The sequence below is a fragment of the Caloenas nicobarica genome, chromosome 19, assembly GCF_036013445.1.
Source record: "Caloenas nicobarica isolate bCalNic1 chromosome 19, bCalNic1.hap1, whole genome shotgun sequence".
NCBI classification, from domain to species: Eukaryota; Metazoa; Chordata; class Aves; order Columbiformes; family Columbidae; genus Caloenas; species Caloenas nicobarica.
The window spans coordinates 7,561,826-7,587,315 of NC_088263.1; the positions used below are offsets into that span (position 1 = coordinate 7,561,826).

The following is a 25,490-nucleotide window of genomic DNA, read 5'->3' on the forward strand; positions in this document are numbered from 1 at the left end:
AGGCTACTGACTGAAAATGAGAGAAACGGAGCTTGGTAAAGTGACCTAGTTGAACATGGCTATTGAAAACGGGTGAAGCTATCCTGTGAGCAAATTTGACTGGAGTGTCGATGCTCGGAGCATCTGAAAGGCTTTTGAACAGGCTCCTGATTTACTCGGCCGCGGCACAACGCGAATACACATCGCATCCCTAATGGGAAGGGAACCGCCGGGAAAGGGGGGGTTGCGTTGCCCCAACGGCTCCGCTTAGACCAACGAATTTTGCTCAAATTTGCTTTTCTCCAACCGATTTCTAAAACGGAAAAAAAAAAAAAGAAAAAAAAAAAATCAATGAGAGCAATGGACAGCACATGTTTGAAAGGCAATGTTTCAAAGTGTCAGGGGCTTAGTTTTCAATCTTCACTACCCGAATTTGCAGTGAGTGCAATATGCAGGGAATTAAAGGGAAAGACAGCACTGGCAAAAGACTCCTCTGACTCCAGGAACACATTTTTTCCTTTTTCTTCTGGCATCTGATTACGAGCAGCCCTCCTACAGCCATTTTGTGCTGTTGACACCATTCATTTCAGCTCACTGCGCAGAATGACACTGACAGGGATTTCAAGTAAATAACATCATTTGGACACTTGCTCAGGGACGGAGGTAATCACAGGTGCTAATCACAGATGAATTTTAAATGCGGCCTTTAAAAATGTTTCCTAACCTCCCGGCTAATCTGACATTTAGTGGTCAGGCATAAAAAAAATAGGAATTAAAAATAAATATATTCTAAAAAACAATTCTGTCCTTGAAGGCTGACTCCCAGTGATTAAGCTATTTTTATTAATTATAAGTATTTCTTTATAATCTACCTTCGCTCCCAGGAATGCAGATCCAACTGTCAAAATCTATAAGGGCCATTAAATATTTACCAAACCATCCTTATAATGGGAGAAAAGGTCAAAGTTAATAAAACTGACAGGCAGCTTCTGTCCAACTTGATTTATACATTATTAAACTATCACACAGTGCATTGCACAGAATGCATTCCTTTTTGGGGGCAGAGGCATGTTAACTGAAGAGATTGGGAAATTCTTCCTTAATCATTTGCTCCAAGGAGCAGAAACAAGACTGAAAATAGTGCCAAAGCAGTACCACTAGTGTCAAAACTATAGTCAGGAGATTCAGTGGTCCTGATGGATAATAAATGTGCCATTTGGTTCCTTTTTCCTCTTGCAAAAGGAACACTTTGGTCTGCCAGCATCAGCCACGGCAGCGAATCTCAGCTAAAACATTCCAATCCCCTCAAAATTTTGGCTTACTACCAAGCAAATGCTATTTCCAAACCTATCATCTTCACCTTAGGAACCCACATGAAATGTTCGGCCAGAGGATGTTACGGGTGCTGAAAGGCTCATGCAGGGAAGCCGAGATGAGCTCATGGGACGCAAACCCTTTGAGGGCTAATAAACGTTAATAAACACACAGAAATCACATTTAGCTGAAGAAGCCCCTGAGCCACAGCATGCTGATGGCTGGAGGAACCTTGGGGAGCACCTTGTATCCTGGGGTCTCCTTAGAGCTGCTGCTGGAGACGAGACATGAGGCTCCAGGAGCCTTTGGGGTGACCTGGTGCTTCAGTTGGTGTCTCCAGAGGGTGGCCGGACAGGTTTGAGAGACCCAAAGTTGGGCACTTGTGGATGGTCCCAAGTGTGTTCCAACCACCTTCCATCCACCGCTGCCAACTGTGCTCATTTAAACCAGCAGGACTGTGACCAGCAAGAGCTTTGTCCATCAAATACGCTAAATACTCACTGAACCGGAATACTGGTGCAGCACTAGGTAGTGCTGAGTACTGTAAATCATTTCGTTATCAGCCGCTAAGGAATTCCCCATCATTCAGAGGCTTTATTACAATAAGCACCCGCGTCTTTCAGCTTTGGGGAATTTCGACTGGTTTATGTGAAGCTAAGCTCTTTGCTTCCTAATGAAATACTCCTCTGTAAAATTTCAACAAGATTGATCTTTTTTCTTCAATACATGCAGATAAAACATAAAATCTATTTCGGAAAACTAAGCAATAAAAACCAACAACAACAACAAAAATCAATGTATAACACTTAGCAGCTAGGATATACACCAGTGCCAACTTGTACAGTTTTATGATAAGTCTCATGATAGCTGATATTTTTCTTAAAACTGTGGTTCCAAGTAGATGTGTGAATTCCACATTTTAGAACCAAAAGAGACTCTAGTTCTCAAAGATGTAGCAAAAGTACTGAAAATAGCACTTCGATACAAAAACTTCACCTGAAGGTAAATAAAAACCGAACTTGTATTATTTTTAAATTTAATAATTTTTGAGATTCATTATTTTTCTATGTTAACAGCAACATGGCCTATATTTTCTAGAAAAACACATTACCACTTACGTTTTACAGGCGCCGTAATTCACATTTTCACAGTGTTCGTGAGTATATGAAAACTACATTAATACATTAACGGCTCTCAATCTTCCTCGCAAAGTGAAACACATCCTATCAGAGGCAGCACTTTGGAGTTGCTTTTCTCACAGCTCTAATTGTAGGGAGGGCAATTTCTTCATTCATGTAAGATGTCTTTGGCTTTCACATGAACTATTTAAACAGAGATGGTGTGTTAAGAGAAATACTAGATTTAGGACTAAATCTAGTTCCAAAAGCATTAATTTTTTTTTAAAGTTAATCACATAATATGTCTTATTTATTCGACCCTGGTGAGTCTCTTCTTATCAGAAACAGGGCAACGTAGCCCCTAAAACAATCAGAACAAAAAAGAACCCCCTGAAAGGTCACACTGTCTTCTGCAGATGATCTTTAAGGTTTAAGAGCTTAAACCAGAACAATGCAGTTTGTTAACAGAAATGTACCGACCATATCGTGACAGGTAATATTTTGGCCTATGGGATGACTCTACAGTGTATGCCGTGGAACTCCAAACATGTACACAGTGCTAATTTAAAACTTTTAAAATTAAAGCTTCATCATTAGAATCGTGCTGGGTCTAAAGGTCTTTGGTTTACATAATTCATGGGCTGGAGATTTTGCATGTGCTGACTGCTGACCAAACAAGTCGTCACACTCCGCTGCCTGACAAGGCCATTGAAAGATGCAAAAATTGGTTGGGTAACAAGATACAAATCAGGGGAGGGGGCGAAAAAGGAAAAGAAAAAGCAAAAATCAGTCAGTTGGAGCATTTCATCATGTCAACTCACAGTTGCACACTAAATTTATATATTACCACTATTTAAAGCTTTTTAAGCACCAATAGGTTTTCTTTAAAAAGTGAAATCAGAAGAACGACTTTTCTTTGCGATCACATTAATCTGTTGTGATATTTTTTCCATTCTCATGTAAACACTTACAGACTGCATACATAAACAAAAAAGCATTTTCTCCGATATAGGTAATAGTAAAAAAATGTTTCTTTTCAAGAAAAGGAGATTTACAGAAGTGGCTGACAGATACTTATCCACCATGGAATTCTCTGACTTTGCTGTAGTTCTGGTGAATACACGCACATTTGCCTCCTTTTAAGACGTGCAGTACTTTGGCCCTCATCACTACATTATTTCTCCCTTGCAGCTAACAAGGGATTTGTCTATTACGATAAAACTCCAGTCGTTCCTTTGAAAAGAGCAACGAGCAAGCAAGCAGGACACTCCCCCAGTTTCATCTCTGCAGACTAAAGTAGGCAAGAGAGAAATTATACTACCTTAATTGATATTTTTAAGCTTCTCTCAGATAATGAGGCCGGTTTGGAAATTCTCTTTTTCTCCAAATAATGTTTGATCATTTTAGGATAGCTGAATTCTTGACTTGGCCAAAACAGCATCAATAAAACAAAAGAACAGCCTCCAATTTATTTACTCACCGGTTTTCCTCTGTGGAACTGGGTTGCAGGCTTTTCAGTTAATAGGAAAGCTAGACATCGTGCCTTTGCTTTAGTTTACAATTTAATTAGGACACTTTGTTCTGGTTTTTTAAAAGCATTTATGCCCCCCAAACACTTTCCAGTTTACAAGAATATTTAATCAGCAACTACCTATCCTCGACGGGAACAAAGGCTACCCCCCCTTGCCTTCTTTTTTAAATCCCTGTATAAAAGTTATTGCATCTTTTCCTAAACACCCTGATCCGACTAAACTGTGAAACTAACGAGCTCGCACTTCTGTCAGAAGCCTCTGCCACAGCTCTTATTTGCATCGCATGGAGATGCGCAGGGCCACTGCCTCACCCTGGTCCATAACGCAGGAGACACGGAGCTTTCTGAGGACACTGACCTGCACGTCCCTGCTCGGGCCATCGGCTTTTCCCTTGGGAAGGAGGAGGAGAGACCACCGGGTAGGGAGTTGAAAAACAAGTTTAGACATTTCTCTCTCTCTCTAAAAAGACACAATAGTAGGAGATGCATCGATACGTATCCCTGTTTCTTTTAACGTCGTCTTCACCACATCTTTTATTGCATTGTCTTTGAATTCTTATTTTGGCTGAGAGCGCTGTTTTAAACAGTGCCAAATCTCAGCCTCAAAGTATGTTCTTCTCATACTTTTGAAAACATTGAAGTTCTGCTGATGAATGACTGTTTCAATGTTCCCTCACTCCAATACTGCTTGCAAGTCTTTGGCTTTTTACCATGCAGAGATAGCAAATCTGGTGGCGCTTTCTTCAAGGAATTGGTCAAAACTTCAGCATCTGCATCTTTGCTGCCAATAAAATTATCTGTGCTGTTCGAAGTCTCTGCAAAAGCCACTACTTCTCCTCCAAGGATTTTTTTTTTTTTTTAAAGTATTCTGGAATCCATTTAATACTTACATACTCTTGCTTTTTGGATGATGTCAACACAAAGTGACACTACACAGTCAACAGGCTCAGAGGTTTAAAAAGACCTAGTATTTCACACAGATTAAGAGGCGGAGTGATCATAATTTGGGGCTACCTTATTTACCTTTTCAGAAGAGTAACTGTATTTTATGCTTCAGATGTTTATAAATACTTCTGGGTACTCTGAAGGGCTTGAATATGTATATTTCCTGAAAGATAACTAAATGAACTGGCATTTCATTGGATATGCAGCTACAACCCAGACACATAACAGAATCACAAAAAGCAGAGTAAAATTATTACATTGCGTTCTGCATCTAAATGACAAAATAAAACCACGTGCAGTAACAAACTGTATTTTCAAGTAACCCTGAGCTCAGGGGGAGTAGGTGGTACAGAGGTTGTCCACTAATAGGGAAATGGTCTTAGTGTCACCCTATGTGATATATTCACACTTGTGTGTTCACTTAATGGATTTCATTAAAGTCTGAAGACCCAAGAAGTGCACTTGATCGGTATTTGACAGAAAACCTAAATTCTTTTTCAAAAAAAGTATTATTTTTGCATAGGACAAATAGTCTGTAGCAAGGAAATTCAACATTAAAACCGCAGACTGAATAAGGACACAATTAGTTTCTTCCCCCTATGCTGCTGTGCCCCCTTAAACAGCCACCACAACTTTGACCTGAAGACATTGCTCTCATGCTAAAATTAATATTTTTTAAAGCCCTGGACTAAATCTTTGGCGTCAGGGGCTCAGGTGGCAGCTGTGTCAGGATAAAGAATGTCCTGCTGCCTCCGTGACAGGGGATGCTCAGGTGCTTCGAAAAGAGAAGTGAAGATACTTTAAAACTGAGCAGTAGAATAAAGAGCTGCAATCAGCTACAGCACCACTCGTGGAATTCTCCAGCAGCACGCCATGATTTGCAGCACTGTGGTTGAGTTTTACCACTAGAGCAAACGAACTGCTTTTCAGACGAAGAAATGAAGAGTCGTCTTCAATAAAACATCTACGGGGTGCAGCTTATGTAAAACCAACTAGTCCAGTTGCACCATAAGACAAAGGGGAGAAAGTAAAAAGCCAGATGAGAGGGAAACCTGTTAGTGAATAGGCAACATAGCAGTAATGACCCCAGATCGTACTTATGCTGCTATTTTTTTTCCCCTAACTCATTACATTTAATTATTTTACCTCCTGTTAAATGCCTTTCCTTAACTTTGGTCACTCACAAAGTAATTACAACGCACAATATATTTAGACCAGCAAATACCCACCCTGAGTGTCAGACGCCGTGGCCTTTCTGCCAGCACACGGAAACCTGGCTTCACCAGAGAACACCACGTTGGGACCACAAGAACACTTGGTGCAACCTTTCTTGGCTTTACTCAAGTCTCCCGTGGCCTTCGAATGACCAAGCTCTAATGCACAAAAAAGCCAACTTTTGAAAAATCAGTTTAAAGGATATTTCAAGCTGGACAGGCAAAAAAATAGGTAGACATTTATGAAAGTCTTAGTCAAATAATGTCTTTAGACTTCAAAGAGTTAAGTTATGGGTGCTTTTAGGAATGAAAAAAGAATCTATCAGGTTTGATTGATAAAAGTGTAGTTTTTAACTAAGACTGAAAAACTGAAGACCGGCAACATTTTTTTTTCGAGAATAATATGCTTCCTCTGCTTTTTTCAGCACGGTGCACATAAATCAAAGAAATGTTAAAGAGGCCCATACATCACAAGCTGGCATTTCTAAACTATTTACAAAATCTGTAACAGTCAAGAGGATGGAAAATACAGAAGTGTGACCAGCAAAGTTACTAAAAAAAAAAAAAAAAGCAGTTCTAGCATCCCAACAGGGTTAAATAAGGTTGGAAACAACTCTTGATTGTAGAATTTAAAAACACTAAACCAAAACAATCCTGGTTTACAAAAAGGAAACAAGAGAGTGTATCAGCCAAACCAGAGAGAAGGTGGATTTGAGCAATGTGTTTGTTCCACGATTACACATGTGGTTCTGAAAATACATAAAGCAAATGCTCTAATAAGGCTGGAAGTACGCACAAAGCAGGGCTGGCCTTGCATCTGCAAAAAGCCAGACCCAAAAATATCACTAACTCCAGTGCTGAGCTGCGTACCCATCACATTTTCACACCCCGACATCGAAGCACACAACAGACTCAGACAGATGAGGTTTTTCCTCAACAACTTTTACAAATGAGAATCTCATCTCCTCCTCTGAAAGGAACGACATGGATTATGGAAAGTTTATCTGTCCATCTGTTGAAGATGTCACACTCTGACTAAAGAGTGCAAAAAGCACAGAGATGTTTTACAACCAAATCCAAAACTTAGGGTAGTCTGAAGCAGTGTAAAAGCCATATGCTTTGCAAAAACACCTCTTTTGCTACACATTTTTTTTACCGCAGCACAAAGAGTAACAGTTCTAAAGCTGCTGTAATCTTTATTTCTGAAAATAGATCCCATATTCTTACTCTCATCTGGCACGCTCTGGTATAAGCTAAGCAATTAGAAACCAGAAAAGCAAGGAAATACTACGCTGTGCAACAAAAGCTAAAGAAGACAAACTTCGCTGCAAGAAGTGACCCCCAGTTTAGAGGTAAAGCAGCAGCTCAGAGAGCCCGGGGATGATGCGCGGAACCAAAGGCACATAAAGCAGTTTCACAGTTTCCTCTGTCGGTGTTGAAGACTTCCAGTAGGATTATTTCAGACGAAGCTGGGGGACCTCAGAAATGTCTTTAGGAGTAAAACAAATGGAATATACACTTCATATTATTTTCATGGGAGCTTATAATGTAATTAAGTCAATTACACCACAGGATTAATAGCCTTTAAAACGCTTCCAGTCATTCATTGCAGGCCTAATTAAAACTCTCTTTTGGTGCTAAGCCAGCGAGAAATATGAAAATACTTGCTAACTAACCATATATAAGAATATACAGTATTATATTTATCATGCTGTTTGTTTCCATGTTCACAATTTAGTGAGCAGTTTGGTTTGTTTAAAAATACAAAATATCAAAGACAACAAGAAAAATGGACAAGATGCCACTCAAGAGGCTTCAACATCTGCAACAGCATCTAGCAGCTCACCACAGCTCACCAGTTTATTGCCAGTTTTGCTGCCACAGTTAAGGGCTTCTACAATAGCAGATGCCTTTCCTCCCACACATCAATTAATTTGCAAATGCACTCAGGTTGTAGAAATAATGAAGTGCTGACTGCTTTCTGCATTGGCAAGTTGTGCTGTCAGGAGGTGGATGCTGTGGGCGAGGTGCTGAAATGCGCTGCTGCCGTGTGCGCCAAAGGGAAGACGAGCCACATGGAACCTGGTCGGCAGCGAACGGGGCACATCAATTATTGTATTTACCCCTCTCTCGCTGGAACCAAAAGGAAGAAATCCTCTCCGAAAGCTTTTTGTTGCATTTATCTAGGTATTTATAAAACCATTTACAGGGAGACCGGAGCTTTTGTGCTGACCCGAGAAGCATTTCATAGAAAAGCTGTGTTTTTTCGCGTATTGCTACATTTGCTAAAAAAGTTGCATCAAAATTGTTAAAGTTACAAATGAAGAATTCAATAACTAGGAAATGCTTGAATTCATATTGCCAACGTAATCTAAATCAGCCTGCTTGTGCTCAGGATTCGGACTTTGATTACGTGCTTCTTTCCAAAGGACCTCAAATTACCGCAGCCCGCAGGATCCCTTGGATGCAGAGGCATTTATTCAGCACCCATTTTCATGCACAGATTGTTATTTACAGTATTTCACACGATGCCCACACTTATCTTCTCAGATGTCTTCTATTGTATCTTCCTGCTTATCTTGCTTCTTTACAAACACTGTTAAATTTACCTTTGCAAGTCTTATTCCGCTCGTGCTGGGTGTGGATCTGAGGAATCTCAGGTTTTTAAGAACACGAGATGTTTTCACTATATTCGTAGTAGAGTTTCTATGGATAATAACTGCAGTCAGGTGCTCAGCAAATCTTCGAAGCAGCCAGAAAAGGCTTTAAGCCAGGTCATGGCAGGGTTGGAACCCCTACTCCCCACTTCTATCCCTTGAAAAAAAGTAGTAGTCGGTAGCAGTTCACCATTATTTCTGTCTTGATCAGCCACTAATTGGAAGTGAAGCACATCTTGCCAACTATTCTCTGAAAATCAGTTAAGAACAGAGATTCTGAACTTTCAAATTAAATTCTGCACGCCGGAGGACAGCACGTTCTCATGGATACAGACCCTTCTCATTTTGAGTCCTCAAATCAGAAGGCGTATAGTTAGTGAGCGCAGCAGAGGCAAAAAAAAAAAAAATTAAAAACGTTTAAGAGACTGGACAGTTGGAGCCAATTCTTTCCACAAGCTTCACAGGAAATATTAAGTCCATCTAAAGTATCCTTTGCAAACATTTAGTCTTGCCTATTCCCTAATTCAAGTTACTTTTTGCGCATGCGTGTTTAAAATTTAGCAAACGTAGTTACAAAACCAGAATACGCATGTGCTCACCCTTCAAGTCTTCCAAGGAAGATGAGTCCCATACTACTAATCTCCAATTGTTCCAATACTTAATTACTACGAGTGTTTAAACCATGAACTTCAGCTGTAGTCTGAATTTGTTAAACTCTATTTTCAATTACTGAGGTTTTTTTGTCCTTGCTTGCTATAATGAAGAACCCTCTTATCCATTTTTTTTTCTCCCTCAATAAAGATGTTGGTACAAAGCAAGCGAGTCACCCGTTATCTTTTCTTTTATGAGTGGAATAAATTGAACTTGTTTGATCACAGAGAAGGAGCATAGGAACCCAAATGCTTTTGATCAATTCTAACATCTCTCAGCTAGAAAATCCAAAATTAACAGGCACCTAGACAAATGGTAACTAAGTAGTTTTACATTGACATAATGCTTAAAACCGTTTTCAAGCCTTAGTAACTGAAAATGTTATTAGCACAGGTAATAACAGGTAAGGAAGTTTGTTGTTAAAAATTGATGATTTTCTGCTTTGTAAAATATGCGATTTTCAGGCTGACCTTGTCCCTTTTAAATTTTTATAGCATCTTCAGTTCCAATTTGAGATTTTCGTATGGGGTAGGCAAACCTTCTTATGTTCTATACTAAATGCAAGACACCTTCTTGGCGTGATCTGCAGTATTAATAATATAACAGTACCGATTCCAGGAGCAGCAATGTAGCATGAACACACGCATACCTACATGAATGGAATTTAACCGTGTATATCACGGAAACCTTTAATACATCACGCAAAAAAAAAAAAAAAAAAAGCGGGACTAAGGCAGCTCGAACACAAGTTGAGATTCCCTCTTTTGCCACACAAACACATGACCTTGTCATGCTTCACAAGGTAACACCAACGGAGCTGATGCAAGAAAACATATGCTTCTCTTCTACTGGACTCAAAATAGGAATAGAGGGGAAAGAGAACGACACTCCGGGCCAAACGCAGGTTCCCGAAGGCTGAACTTGCAGCTGTCGCTGTATTCAGCACAAAACATCCCCACCCACGCAAGCTCTACAGTCCTCCCATCACTAATTGCCACGACAGAATGTGAAAAACACTTTTTGGAACTGACAAAACACTACGGATTCCTTATTTAGCTAGGAATCTGCACTGATGTTATCAGAGAGTTTTAAAAACTTTTGAGACTGAGCCATTTTTATGTTGCTGTGGGACAGAACCACAGGAAAACCTAAATGATTCATTTCTATGGATTTCAAAGGAGACTGACATACACTTGACTTTTCATGCACCGACTGTCTTGCAGGCACTCTTCAATAACCCAATTACCACTTAAATGCCCACCACCTAACCCACAGATATTTCAGCTCCTTGTCTTAATCTGGACATACCTTACTTCTATACCTTGACAATCACTAAGAAAATTTTACCAGAGTCAAACCCAGCAGTTCATCAGTACCCCAGCTTAAGGCACCAAGTAAACAGACACTTCTCTCACTGCTTGGTGGACTTTATTATTAATGAGGTAAAAATTGCGGACATCAATCTATTGCTTCAGGTGGTCATCATAAGAAAAATAAATAGAAAGTTAATGTGGCTGGCCACAGTGGCTTATCTGGCATATTTACTGGAGGGTAAATTAAGAGCACTAATGAGAGAACTATTGGAGGTGACTAGTTCACTAAACAGTGAATTGAGAATGTGAAAACATATTACACATATCAGAAAAAAAAAACCAAACTGCATCTTTTTTGGTCTTAAAGATAGACAAGAAAACTACATTAAAAAAAACTACACTACTGTTACATCACAATTAGGTTTTGAAACAAACATACAACAGCATTAAGTTCTCCAAAAGCATCCTTAACTCTTCAGCAGCGCAGGTACTTACACAGCCAAAGGATCTTAGTGTGTGTGAGATCGCGCTGCCAGAAATACGCCAAACTGGTGCGCATTTAAGGAAACTGGGGCGGTGGAGGAGCAAAATACTGCTTTTTGCAAACCATGATTTTTTAACTTGTTTCTACCACTTCTCTAGGTACAAAATCTTCTGTAAAGGACACTACCTACCTACCTACCTCCCAAAGTTTATTTTATCAAGCCAATAACTCAGCAACATGAATAATCGACAATTCACTCAACTACAGTTTTTGCCCGAGGCATTAAAAAAAAAAAAAAAAAGAGCAAGAAGAACTTATAAGTGGTGCTGAAAGAGCTGAAGACTTGCTACTGGCACACTAAACAAACGGGAACAATTGAAAGCCACAGAGCAGTTAGTAATTTATACTACTGAGCCTAATCCTTGGACAGTAAGGGAAACAGATGGCTCTGCAATATGGAGATGGCTCCATGAAAAGCAATCGTCACTGCGATGCTGCAATAACGTAGCACCAATAGTTTGGTTGTTGCAACAGCCACAGCTAATTGAATTGCATCATTTCAGTCTACAAAACAAAGCAAAACTTAATGAAAGTAAACCGAAACAGAACTTCCTAGTTCAGTACACTTATATTCCTTTATAAAACACGGTCTAGTTTAGGATTTTTTGGACAGTCTCACGCAGCTCCGTGCAAATAAATGAGCTTAATCTGCCCAGCGTGAGCTGTGTTCCTCTTCCTGCCCCGTCCCCCTCCCGGTAATTCTGCATCACACCGCATGGCTGTGAACGTCAGCTATTTAGTTCTACTTTTAGCTCTGCTTTAAATAAAAGTGTGCTGAGTGCAAGCTGCATAATGAAGGCTCAAAACCATGGAGATGGCATAGACTGCAATCGGGCAGCCGCACCAAGCTGTGGGGTTTTGATTTTTTGTTTTTTCATTCCGGCAGACTTATTTAACTTGTGGGACAAAAATCAAGGTTTGCCAAGGGAAGCTTCCAACTACCTGCTGGAGCAGACAAGCAGCTGGCCGGAATCTAATGGAATTCCTGTTTCAGACCTTGAGGACATTCTCAGAGGCAACGGTCCCGCAGGGCACACGCACACAAACACAGGAAAAACAGGTGAAGGACTTCTTGAGATAGGTGTAAGGAGCTCAAAATAATTTAAGCTTTACATTCCAAGGCCATCATGACTAAGTAATATACCAGTCATGTAAGCACTTTTAAACCTAACCTGCAACTTTTCAGAAAGGCCAAATCGTTAGAAACTCTTTGACCACAAGAACCTCTTAAAATATATATACGCTCTCTAGGGCATCAGAGCGCAGTTGAAAACTCAGGTTTAAAGCCAAGCGTAAGATTCTTCTTCCTCTGCAACTTTCCTACGATAAACCAGGTTGTTCAAATGGCAAGGTCAGGAGCTGGAGTTAACAGAGGAAGTATCATCTTGCCCTGACGCTATTCAGCTACAGACTATGCTGACATACTCTTTGTTTTAGCAATGAGACTATTTTAATTTAAAAAAAAAAATCCATTAGGACATTTTACTGTGGAATATGTCTATTAATTTTCTTAAATCAAAACTCACTGACACAGTTGCTGATCCTGGTATAAGGCAGTGGAAACCAAAGGGCTCAGCACACGGTTTGGCTGAGAGACAGGGAACTGTTGCCAAAGGATCAGCCCTCCCGTGTCTCCGTGAAGTATTTTCCTCATTTGAAAACTTTCCATAGTTCAGGAATTTGATTAAAGCAATCTCTGCCTGAAGCATTTCCAAAGATCAGGGCTAGTGCGCTGTCTGAACGCTGGTGAAGGTGTAAGCTCAGCAGTGTTTGAAAGAAGTCAGAATTAAAATACATTTGCACCTGTGTTTAGTTTGTAAAAGAATCATGAAAGCACAAGTTTGTTATCCCTCTCAATGAGCAACCAAATATTATTGTTCTTTAAAGTAATAAACAAGTAAGAAACTAAAGCAAATTGATTTCAAGGAAGGTGTTTTCAAAATACATTTCTCTTCTTCTGGATTTAAGCCTGAGGAGTAAATTGTACAACAAGCATCAGAACAGAACCTGCAAACTCATTCCTAGCATTTCGCCTGGTATGGCTGCTGCAACTGGTATTGCTCTTCTTAAGAAAGCAAATGATTATGATTGATTAAATACCTACTTTGCTTAAATACTCTTGATAAGAAAGGTATTTTTCTTCCCCTTTTCTAATGGGTATTTTATGTTGGCAACTGATGGATCCAATACTAAACTGTTTGCACTCAGCAGATTCACCAAGGGCAAATCATGCTTGACAAACCTGATCAACTTCTATGACAAAGTCTTTCATAACGTGACAAATCCCTGTAGCCTGGAAACTTCATGATGGTATCATGTATTCTTGTTTTTAACCTCTTTGAAGACCCTCCCTGCAATAGTGTCTTTCTAACCTACTGATCAAGACGACATGTAACTGCACACATGAGAAGAATAATCATGTTTCCAGTACCCTACATGCACTACTTCTGCACTTTAGAAAATGAATTATTTCCATAACTATCCTTTTAATGAAGACAAAAATCATCAAGGGTAAGACTAAAATAAATAAATATGTAAGCAAATTGCAAGAAAATAAAAACCAAATCAGTCAGTCAAGGTACTGATTGACTATATCAGCCACTGGGAAAAATCACAAAGGATTTGTTGCTACTCTGTTCTGATCATGCAAGCCTCTGAAAACTCTGCCTGGTCCATTATTTATTTAAATAAATATTCTTCCCATCTTTACCATAAGCATAGTGTACAGGAGACACGAGTTTCCCAGACTTCACATTGTGGCTGACAAAGCAAAACGTGCACTGAAGTTCGAGGGCCATCAGAGCAAGAACCTCTGAAAAAGGCCACCTGAAAGAAATGCACAATAAATGTCTCCACAGTCCACCCAAGCAGAGTCTCCAGCCACTGCTGTAAGGCAGCATCACTTTAAAAGCAGGTCATGGATGCTGACAGAAAAGCTACAGACCCTTGATTTCTGTCCATCTGGGAATTACTACATTTTGCAAGTTAGCACATACATAAATGCACTAAGGACAGTTCTCTCTGAGTTAATTTAGACCCTGGGAATTCTACTACAAATAACCTTTGTAAAATAGTTAACATTCCCTGCAACAGATTTTTTTTGGAGGAAGTGACTTTTTAAGAGAGTAATCTTTCCATGTACTGTTAATGCAACAAAACCCTTACTATAGCATGACCATCATCAAATATGTATTTGCTAGCCACACAAAATCATAAAGTTACTTTGAAATTTGTTTGAGGATTAGCTAAAAGCATTTGCAATGCAGTACTCTCTGATTCAGGAACAGTTCCCATGCCATTAAAGTCTGTTCCATTTAAAACGCTTTTTCTCCTCTGGTGCTCAAGGGAAGATCCACCCAGGACGGCAGGTTTATCAGTACAGGAAAAGAGCAAAACTGAACAATGAATGAAGTCCTATCAAATTAATATGGCAATAATACAGTTCATAAGGGTAAAATCTCAAAGCATAATATATTTTGGTTTATCAACCTTTTTTTCATTTTAGGACTCATTTTGCTTTATTGCAGGAAAAATAACTTGTATCTGAGCAGATGAATGTTTTATGTCCCTGCTGCTCTTAGTTCACGCAACCTCCCATGGCATTTGGGTTGTGGCAAAAAATTAACAAGAAATTTATTCACCTCTGTATGCAGATATAGTTGCCTGTTACATGGCAATACAACTTTGAAACACTGTATTTGCAAAACATAACATTCCAAAGCTGCTTGGCCTCTATGGACATGTGCATAATACCAAGCTGCCACATAAAACACTAACGAGATGTTCTTTTGATTCCCCATAATCAAAGATCACCACCCACCAAGAGGGTTGTGCCGTCTCTCTCTTCCATCTGTGCTGCCCTTTGAATGGACAACACCCTCTCTTGGATGCACCAGCTCTGGCAAGCGAATGGATCATTAAAGACAACAGCTATGCTACAGCTTTCCTCACAGCTTTCCCCTGAAAAACACATTTTGTTCCTTCTGTTTCTGCAGTGTAGTGGACTCCTCCTCTCCACTTCAGGTCTTCCAGAGGGAAAACGTTGGCTTGGAGGAAATACAACTAACCAGCTCCCTCACCAACAGGAGAAAGCAAGAACATTGACTTGTGCCCTTTATGTATTGATGCTCCGGCTGAGTAAATGAAGATGTACAGGGGAAAAGCAAAGAGCACCAGAAGCAGGTACATGACCCAGAAAAGCACAGTAGCAATTTTATATCTTCTTCCATCTTCCTGAAATGTGATTACAGTTGACCTTTAAATCTAGTAGATCAACCGATCAATTCTGCTGGAACAACCCTGTACATGCGATCTAAGAGCATACCCATACTTAAAAAACTTCCAGTGGCTGCCTGGCACAGTCATTTTATTTTCCTGTAAAAGTTACCATGATTTGTCTCAATTGATTTTACTTGCAAGAAAAACACAACATCAAAACTGCAGCATCAGCAGACACGAAAGGTCTTCGCTTCTTGCAGGATGAATGCAATATCAATAGTTATTAAGATTTATTCATACAAGGTACACAAGAGGGATGGAAAGAAGATGCTAGTAATCTCACTTAATCCTACCGCAGCCTCAAGTCAGGTTCTTTAGGCTGTGGGAAAAAATATATGCAAGGAAAATGATAAACATTCCTAAGTATTTTCCAGGCAAAACATTAAGTGTGGAACCAAAAACATATTTAACAGCTCTTTAAGTAGTAAAGCTTTCGGGTCATGTTAGATGTTAGTTCTATTTGAGCTAATAAATTGTGCTTTAAGAAAATAACTCAAAAGAGGCTTCTGGTTGGTATTTGTCCATAGTGGGCTCAGCAGCGGGATCAGCAACCACCAGTGATCCTACTCACACACAGCATCTCGCTCAGACTCCTCACAGTACTTATTCTGTAGCACAACTCTCATTTTACAGATGGGAAAACAAAGACATGTAACAAAGTGACTTGTGGAACCTCATCCAGCAAGCCAAGGATGGGGAAAGACGAGGATGTACAACGCCGGAGTCCATCCAGTCCCACTGTAAACTGGGCAACACCGTCACTCCTGAAACATCCACCCTCCCATCAGAAACGTCCACACACGGTATCACCACACGCTTGTGTTCACACAGTCAACTACATAACAAGCTCTTTTATGCAGAAAGTCAGTAACTTTGCTCCATATTACACGGTAGGGTGTCCAAAAGAACCAGAAAATTGGAAATGAAAGGTTAGTTTTTGCTTTACCACACACAAGAGAACTTGCAGACTTGATCGGTTCCGTGATCTATGAAATTTCTACAAACAGCTTTGGAAGAGGCACCCAGCAGCGCAGCCAACCCAAAAAGATGGCACTGAACAAACTGAAAATGCTACACTGAAAATTCTGAAAATACAGGATCTGACTCCAGAGTAAAACTGAAGCATAAGGCAAGCCAGAGAACTTGTTAAGTCTGAGTGCAGAGACAACTGCAGAGAAAACTCTAAATAGAACCCAACTGAAAGCATATGGGTAGGGCAGGGAACATTAGAACAAAAATCTAACTAATGGTAAAACATACAGGGATGTTTTTTCTTAAAAGTCACGTCAGAAGAGAAACATACATCCAGCCTCACTGAGGGATAACCTCAGGAGGAGGAGGCAGCTATTATTCTCTTAACGGCAGCTCATTTGATAAAATAAGTGACATTTTCTCTGAATGCAGAATTCTTTTAACATAAAGAAAAGCCAACTTCTGAAATGACACAGAGCCCAGTAACACTGCAGTAGTTGAGAATGTCATGATTTCCATCAAAAAACTGTTTTGCAGAGATTAGGAACAGCTGTTTCAAACTGAATTAGACTAAAACTGGAAACAAGCTGTCAAGACCCAAAAAATATATTTTATACATAAAAGAATGTATTTGATTCAGCTGTTTTATCACGGTGGTCAGCCAAAAGAGAGAAATAAAGTAACATTCTGAGATTTCAGACGTTGTTGCAAAGACTCTCTCATTTTTAACACTCTTTATGTAGATTTATTCCTTTGAGCATTTGGATTAGGAAAAATGTCAAACAGCTCATATCACAGATTCTTGAATATTTCCAAACCATGGGCAGCTTAAAACAGCTTAAAAACACCTGAGGACTCTTTCTGTTCCAGTCCACATTCTCTTTATCTTCTGTAGCAGTAACGGGATTTTGCAATAAGGAAAATAGACTCAATTGCTGTTAACAAGAAAATCTTAAAATAATTCACTTTAACCCATCACTTGTGAGTAACAGCACACACATACAGCTCCTTTCTGTGCATGCCTGCAGATCCCAGGATGCTTTTAGTGGGTGTTTTCAATATCGATTTCCACAGGAATTGCAATTTCATATAACGAGAAGCAAATACATCTGTTTTAGACTATACTGCAAAATGTTACATCTAGATAGAATTCCTTTGTGTCTAATGGCCTATGCAGTACACAGAGCACTTATTACACTATGTTACTGCCAGTTACAGAAGCTTAGAGAATCCAAATACAACAACCAAATTAATAAAGACTAGTACTGGTTTCAATAGAATTATTTGTTCCAAAACACAACTCTGCACATCAAAGACCCCTGTGATTTCATTACGTGCTGTAAGATGTAGCCATTATACTCCGCTTTCCAACCAAATCTAAAGTAATCTTGAAGACATCCTTCGCATTTTTCAACATGTTCATTACTTTTAATAATAATGATATACACCAATTCTACCCAATAAGTGTATTAGTTATTACTGTCAACTTGTCAGTGTATGTACTTTTGAAGAAGAGGTATCTGGGAACAAGCCCATTCACGAGCATATTAAAAAAATGTACGCTCCAAAAAACGCATTTTTAACTCACTAAGACACCAGACAAGTGGGCAAGTGCAGCCGTGCGCCATTTCACCTTCCAGATTACTCTTCTTAATGGCTTAATGTTATTAGGGAAATCTCACAACTTAGGGGAGAACAGACAACTTGCTTCAAATCATCAAGCAAAATTCTGTTTTATTAACAGGCATATTTTGGAAAGAGCAAATTAGCTCTGAAAGGTCACCTGAGATCAACTGCACATCTTTTTCAATACACCTCTACCTATGTTAAAACTGAAAACCAGGCACAGATATGAACAGTAACGGCACTCATGTCATGGTCTGTAATTCCTGATCCACATTCTTCAATTGCCACAGCATCGGAGCCACAAACCAACACCACTCCTGCAGGGCAGGATTAGTCTTTCCCCCCAGGAAAATGAAAACCAGTCTGCACTGATCCCACTGGGCAAGAGATTTCAAGAGTCACATAGACCACCTGGGTAAGAAGCCTTCAACACCAGCAGCTCAGTATTAACTACTGCTGAAAATTAAACTGCTGCCACGTTTTTCCAAAAGTACATTTCCATGAAGCAGCAGCCAAACCAGTGGTCTGACCTGCACTCTGATTCCATGCAGCTCCTCACAAAGACTATTTTCAATTTTATTAGCTTTTAGGTGATTTCCACGTTCTGTAGTCCAGCTATCAACGCTATCTGATTAAGATAAAATGGGGAAGAATTGAGTATTGCTTATATGCAATTCAAACAATTAAATTACTCTCTGAACTGTCCAAGCAATCTAACTTTAGTAACTCCAAAAAAGATTCCAGAGATGAGCGCACTTCTGCATAAAAAACCAAATAACAGTCACACCAAAAGATCTGACAACAACAATAGTGGAGTGCAACAGGGTGACATCATTAGATTTTCCATTTTATTTGATTTCTTCTAGAAGCTATTAAAAAAAAAAAATCTTTTCCATATAAAGAATACCAAAGGGATTGCTTATCACCTGGATCAGTTACTTTATATTAGTGTTCATATTCCTTGAATGCCCTTCATGAAGGTCCCCAAACGCTTTACAAACACCTTTAATTTGCCTCAAAGAAAGCGAAGATGCATCTTTGAGTCTCTGAAAACATCCTCTGCGCTTTCACGCTGGTCACCAGATAAGTCGGGCTTTCATCACCAATGGCGAGTCAGCCTGAGCCGAGGCAGCCGGCAAACGTGAAATTCAAAGCAGTGCTGGGTCCGAGGGTTTCTCACAACGCTGCTGTTGTTCTGCTGTCCTACATATTCTTCAGTTAATCCCTAGACAACGTGGATTTCCAGTTATACTTTGTTTTATTTCTCACCTTCTAAAAGTGAAGCCTTTTCTTCCGACCTCACGATTGTCCCATGACTTATTCACCTCCGGACGGCATTTCTGTGCCTCTGCGTGGCTTAGTTTGAGTCTGTTATTAGTACAAAGCAATGCAGTTTTACCCAATTTGATTTGATGACCACATTATACAGCTTAGAAAATCAAAGTGATCGCTGACTTCCAAATTACATAATTCAGCCAGCCCACATGAACTGTGTGGAGAGTTTTGCAGAGGAAAAAATGGACTTGGGAGGAAGAAACAGGAGTGGGCAGAAGTGTTTTGGTTAAAATAGAGTGATATCAATCATTTCCATTCTGAAACAGGCTAACAGCTAGAACATTAATACTTATCAAAGAAACCGGGGGAAAAAATGCCATTCATTAGCAAATAAAGGTGGTGCAAAGCATTAAATAATTCCCACCAGCTGACAAGGGGGCTGTGATTTATAATAGTGTCTATTGATATATCACTTTCCATAATTAGGAAAAGTGAAACTGGTACTGCTTGCAGCATTATTTTGATCAGAGCCTTGAAAAACACTGTTGAATAACAACACCAGGCACAACAATGGAAAAACACCATCTCATGTTCTCAGGCTGCTTCAGGTTTCAAACCAAGTATTCTAACAAAATCCAGTAAGGAAGGCAAATTCTGTTTGGATATATACACTAGTGTGAATTATTACTATTATAACTCTGGGAAGATCACAGGTATAAAGCACTCAAACTACATAACAAACAAGCCAGAATCATGGACAATTTCTCATTTTTTTAAGCAACAAGTTACTCATCATCACTCATCTTTTACTGAAGTAACAGACTAACCTCGGTCTACTAAACTCTCAAAGAAATTCAACTAACCTGCACGGAATTACACTGGCACGGGGTGGCATATGTGGGAAATTCTCACCTGCCATAGCAGCTTTCCAGTAGTGCAAAGAAAACAGAAAATAATAATTTTCATTTCCTTTTGTTCCAATTATTAGGTGTCAAAAACACCTCTATTGTAACAATGAAATAGTTTCTTGTCCCACTTTTTTCCTTCTCCAGTAAAGTAGACGTAGATTATTGTAATTCCTACCCCCTTATATTTTGATACAAGTACTTTTTTCCTCCTCATGGCTTTACCACTGCTTTTTCCCCCACCATTGTAATGTTAAGCATAATTTGCACACTACCTGAATCTGCCACCCCTGCCTTTGCTGGTCACTAAAATCAACCCTGCAATAATAAAAGTCAATATTCTCCAGGCAGACAACTGAGCAATAATTAATCGCTGCAGCAGTTGGAGGCAAAGAGGTAACCACCTGTTTCCTAGTCATATTAAAAAAAAAAAAAAAAGAACATTAATGTAATTCTGAACAGCAAGAGCATTTCACCAAAACATTTGCCTAAAATTGCACAAAATTAGAAGCCCATAAAGGGCATTTTTCCAGACTGCCAGGCAAACAACGTTAGTCACTAGCTGTATAGTACTTGGCACCTATAAAACATTTCTGTCCAAAGAACCCAATGCACTTGAGACACATTTAGACTAGAAACTCCCAAGAAGTAGGTTAAGTATTATTATCCTATTTTACCCATAAGAAAAATGAGGCACAAAAAAATCATGCATCCTGTTCAAGGTTACAACAAAAATTAGTACAAAAAGCAAGAATAGAATCCAAGTGGCCCAGCTCCTATTTTGTACCCCGTGTACGAGAAACACCAGTTTGTGCATCACTCATTTCTCCAGTGACAGGAATATAAACTCCGTGGTTTATCTGCGCAGAAAAGAAGCCCATAGCCAGTAATCCCTGAACACCTTTCCACTCCAGCTCCCTTCACGAAACACTGATTCTGCTCTTACAAAGCAGATTAAATTGTGCTCTTCAGGGTGCAGAGAGATCCTTATAGGGGCTTGTCACTTTGCTTCAACTCAAATCTTATTTCATCTTTTTTTTTCTCCCCCTTCTCTGAGCAAACCAAGGGATTTTAGTCACTTCAAATCTTTTAAGTGACTTCTTCAGAGCTCCAGCTCATGGAGAATCCCAGTGACCATGACCCAGTTTTCCTCAATGCCACACGTCTGTCACTGATATTATCATGCACCTGAAAAGAAAAAGTTTCCCAATGTGGGCGGGTGAAATCTCGGTTGAATAAGCTGGATCTCCATGAAACGGTATTGTCACAGTATTACAACACTGCATTTTTGTAGAAAAAAAGGCCAGAAAGGACAAAATCTTGGCCATCTGCCTGAACTTCCAAAGAACTGCCAACATAATAATTCAGTTACATTGTCCATGCTACTGTAAAACTACATTAAATTCAAAATGTTTGAGCACATCCAAAATTTAAAATTAATGTTCCTTGGAATGAACACTTCATTTTACAATCAGGTTGAACAACAACAAAAAATTACTTCAACAGTGTTCCTCTACTATTATGGTTAACATTTAATGTCATTTATTGTCATTAAACTCAATATTTGTGTCCAATCAATACTAAGCTACCAAGGGCAGTCGTAACAAGTCTGGACTTTCTCTACAGGCTCTATTGATCTGGTTTTTTGAGACCTACAACAAACACAATTTATACAAATAATTTATGAGGGTACACATCAAAATAATTTAATAAACAAAAACTATATATTCCTTTTCTCCTCTGTCATGTGACAGAAAATCATTTTAATGGTAATTATCTCAACAGTTCGATTTTAAATTTATGCAAGACCAAGAGGAAGCTATGAAGTAACAAATTAAAATCCAAATATTTTTCATGTATTTCAACATGCAGATCAACAGCAATTTTTTTTCATTTTGTATTTGCCAGTGTATTACTTTTAAATACATTTATGACAACTCCTGTCCAGCTTCGTTCACTTGGAATATTTTCAATACACTGATACTGTGAAGTTTATGCAAGTTGCTGTAATCTTCTTTTCAAAGACAAATAAATTAAATAATTTGATCTAAATCCTACTCACACGGAGAGTCACCGAACCAGAAAAGTTGGGGTTCTTTGCTTTCTGCTTGAAGTGGTAGGTAACAGCCTTCCCAAACCCACAGTTACCATGTTTTTAAAGTACCATCTCAGGATGATAAAATGATACCACCACTCACATACACCTATGCACACAGCTTCAACCTACAGAAGTGTTGGAATTGTGATATTTGGAACACAGCAAATGGACAAATGCAACTCTGACAACAGTACAGCATACGACATTGTTCTTCAATGAAGTTAAATCAAGAAAAAAATTTAAAATAACATCACCTGTCATGCACATACAAACGAGAGCCCTCTCGACTGCTACCATCATCTTAGATTCCAGCTGCTCAGACCGGACAATCATATTACCAAAAATTCAACATAATTACCAAAAGCAGAAATCAACTACAATTACTAAACAGAGACAGTAAAACAAAAAAAACCCAACTAACCAAACACTACCGATTTCTGCAAACTTCCTAACTTAGTAAGAATACTTTATCTGCATTACTCATACAGAATGACAGCTTTTTTTTGGTCTTATCTAATATTATATATTCAGTATTACATTAGAGGGCACATATAGTTTCTTCTGGGAAACAGCACTTCAATTGCAATGAAGAAAAGTTATTTTTCTTACAGAAAATTGACGAGGAGGGGGAAAAAAATTATCAAGTAGACCTAAATACTATCCCATGGCTTTTACATGCCTCTGTACACCCCACAGTCAAAATCATTTACTTGTATGATTTCTACTGATCCATAAAAGAAGCTGAAAAAACATTTAGCTCTTGCTTGCAAAAAAATCAACTTAAACTTCCCCTGTTTTTCAGCTATAGCTTGTGAGCTCCGTTAAACACCTGGAAAAGTAAAGTTCCTTTCCAGCTGCATGTGGATATAATTAACGCATTTATCAAGCTGTTGTGTTCCCAAACAGCTGCTGCCATTACATGGACAACTTTCCCATCTGCAAAACTATTGGGTAAACGGCAGTGAGTAAATATCAGGATAGCAGGTGCTGATAAATAAAAAGCGCTGCCAAGATAACACACCCCTGTAAGGGCAGTTTTAACTTTCCCCGCTGTACTTTTCTGTACCCCTGCAACAGGTAAACTGCAGATAATCAGAACCTGAGGAGTTAGTGTTGTGACTCACAGAAGCAGTAAAATAAGGTTTGGGGCAAATACATCTGAAATCACAATTAAATGCGATTAATCTTTGTTGCACTAAACCAAAGGGTTATATCAGTAAATGTGCACCTACAAGTGGGTCTCCTCCAAACACATAAGCAGCGACAGCTACACATATTAAATGCGGTAAATAAAACAAGTTTTTAAGTGTCAGGTAAGACTAATCTATATTAACGTTCAGATCTGAAACCAAATTTTCTTCTTATGATGTGAGTATGATCCTCACCACACTTCCCACCCAGCACTGCTACTTAACCCAAAAAGCTTGTTCATGCATCCCAGACCAGATCAAAATCAGGCACTTTTTTGGTTCGAGTTTTTGCTGGTTTGGATTTTTTTTTAAGAATTACTCTTTCAGGCCTCTAATTGTTCTTTCAATTTTACATAAAAAATAAGGCAAAGCTTTTTTTTTAAATATAGTACTATGTATTGTGCTTTGATGTACTGAACAATAATGCTTTGATATACCAAACAATAATTCACCTCTCTTGATACCAACATTACTCATGCTTGTCCTACAAGCTACTACAGCCTCCCCATGTTTTAAAAATAAACAGAATGCATTGAAACGAAGTCTGTGTCCTCATTTTCCTTATATTTAATACATGTCCTTTTTGAATTGCACCATAGCCCCGAAACTCTACTCCATCTACCCTCCCCTGGCAGCCGTGTGGCTATTCCTGCCATCAGTAATGCATGAACAATCCAAGAGAGAGGAAAATGCCCTTATCTCAGCACATCAAAAATACAAGCAAGCCACAGAGGGGTCACAAATGAAAAATTAAATGCGAACAGACATAAAGTGTATTGACACATCACCACATCTAAATCTTCCCTTTGATGCAACAGAAAACACCAGACACACATAACGAGAACAGAAGGCGGCCAAAAGATGTAATGAAAAAGCACTTATTCAAAAAGTGTATTTAACAATGAAGAATTAAGCAGTGATATACACGAGTATCAATAGGGTCTTTGCTGCTAAGGGTAAATCCAGCAGCTATTTTAATACCCGCACACAGGCAACACATCTGCAGTTCGATACAAGGGCAACCTACCCACACCTGCTGGTTGCTGCAAATCCTGGCAAGGATGCTTGTAAAGTTCAGGAGAACCATTAGGTAGAAAGTAGCTATTTAAATATAACTTAAAGTGTCTTTTATTTTAGCTGTAAAACAGAAGTCGAAGACAACAGAGATTAAGAAAAAAAAATATACTGGTTTTCTCCTGGAACATTTAATTGTGTATAAGTGTGCACAGGACACTAAAACTTTCTGGAATCAGAATCCAGCATTACAAAAAACTGCTCTTCAAAGCTCCATAACACTCGAAGTTAATAAAAAAAACTCTATTAGAACAACTCTGCCAAAGCTATTTCATTACCAGCTGACTTGACCCTGATAATGACGTAAATAAGTAATTAAATCACTGAAGACTTAACTGCATTACAAGTTTAGAAGTTTTCATGTATAAATGTTAGCTTTATTTTTTTGAAAGTAGCAAATGCATTATGTTTTCTTCTTAATCTGCTTGTAATAGGTTGTTAAAAGCTGCAACTCTGGAATCTCTCACTAGTAACAAATACCGTAACAGTCTTTTACACTTTGTAACAGCTCACTAGTATGTCAAAGATAATTTTAAGAAAGCTGTTAAATATGTATTCATTTAAATAGTTTCATTTAAATAGTTTAATACAAGACAGCAGGAGTAAGCAAGAATAATAAATCTCAAAATATTTAGAGCATTAAAAGATACAATTCCACTTTAAATTATTTATTGCACTAGACGAGCAAGGAGGACTTTCAGACTACACGAGTACTTCATAGACAGATTCCTGTTACACGTTGAGCCAACCAATCTAATATTATTCAGATTCAAAACAGAGCACTACAATAATGTTTCTATGAATAC

General features: G+C 38.8%; 1 protein-coding gene across 1 annotated transcript in view; it reads right to left on the reverse strand.

Annotated features, from left to right (window-relative positions):
• MED27 (mediator complex subunit 27) overlaps positions 1 to 25,490 on the reverse strand; it is an 80,951-nt gene that overhangs the window by 52,798 nt on the left and 2,663 nt on the right. The window lies entirely within an intron of this gene.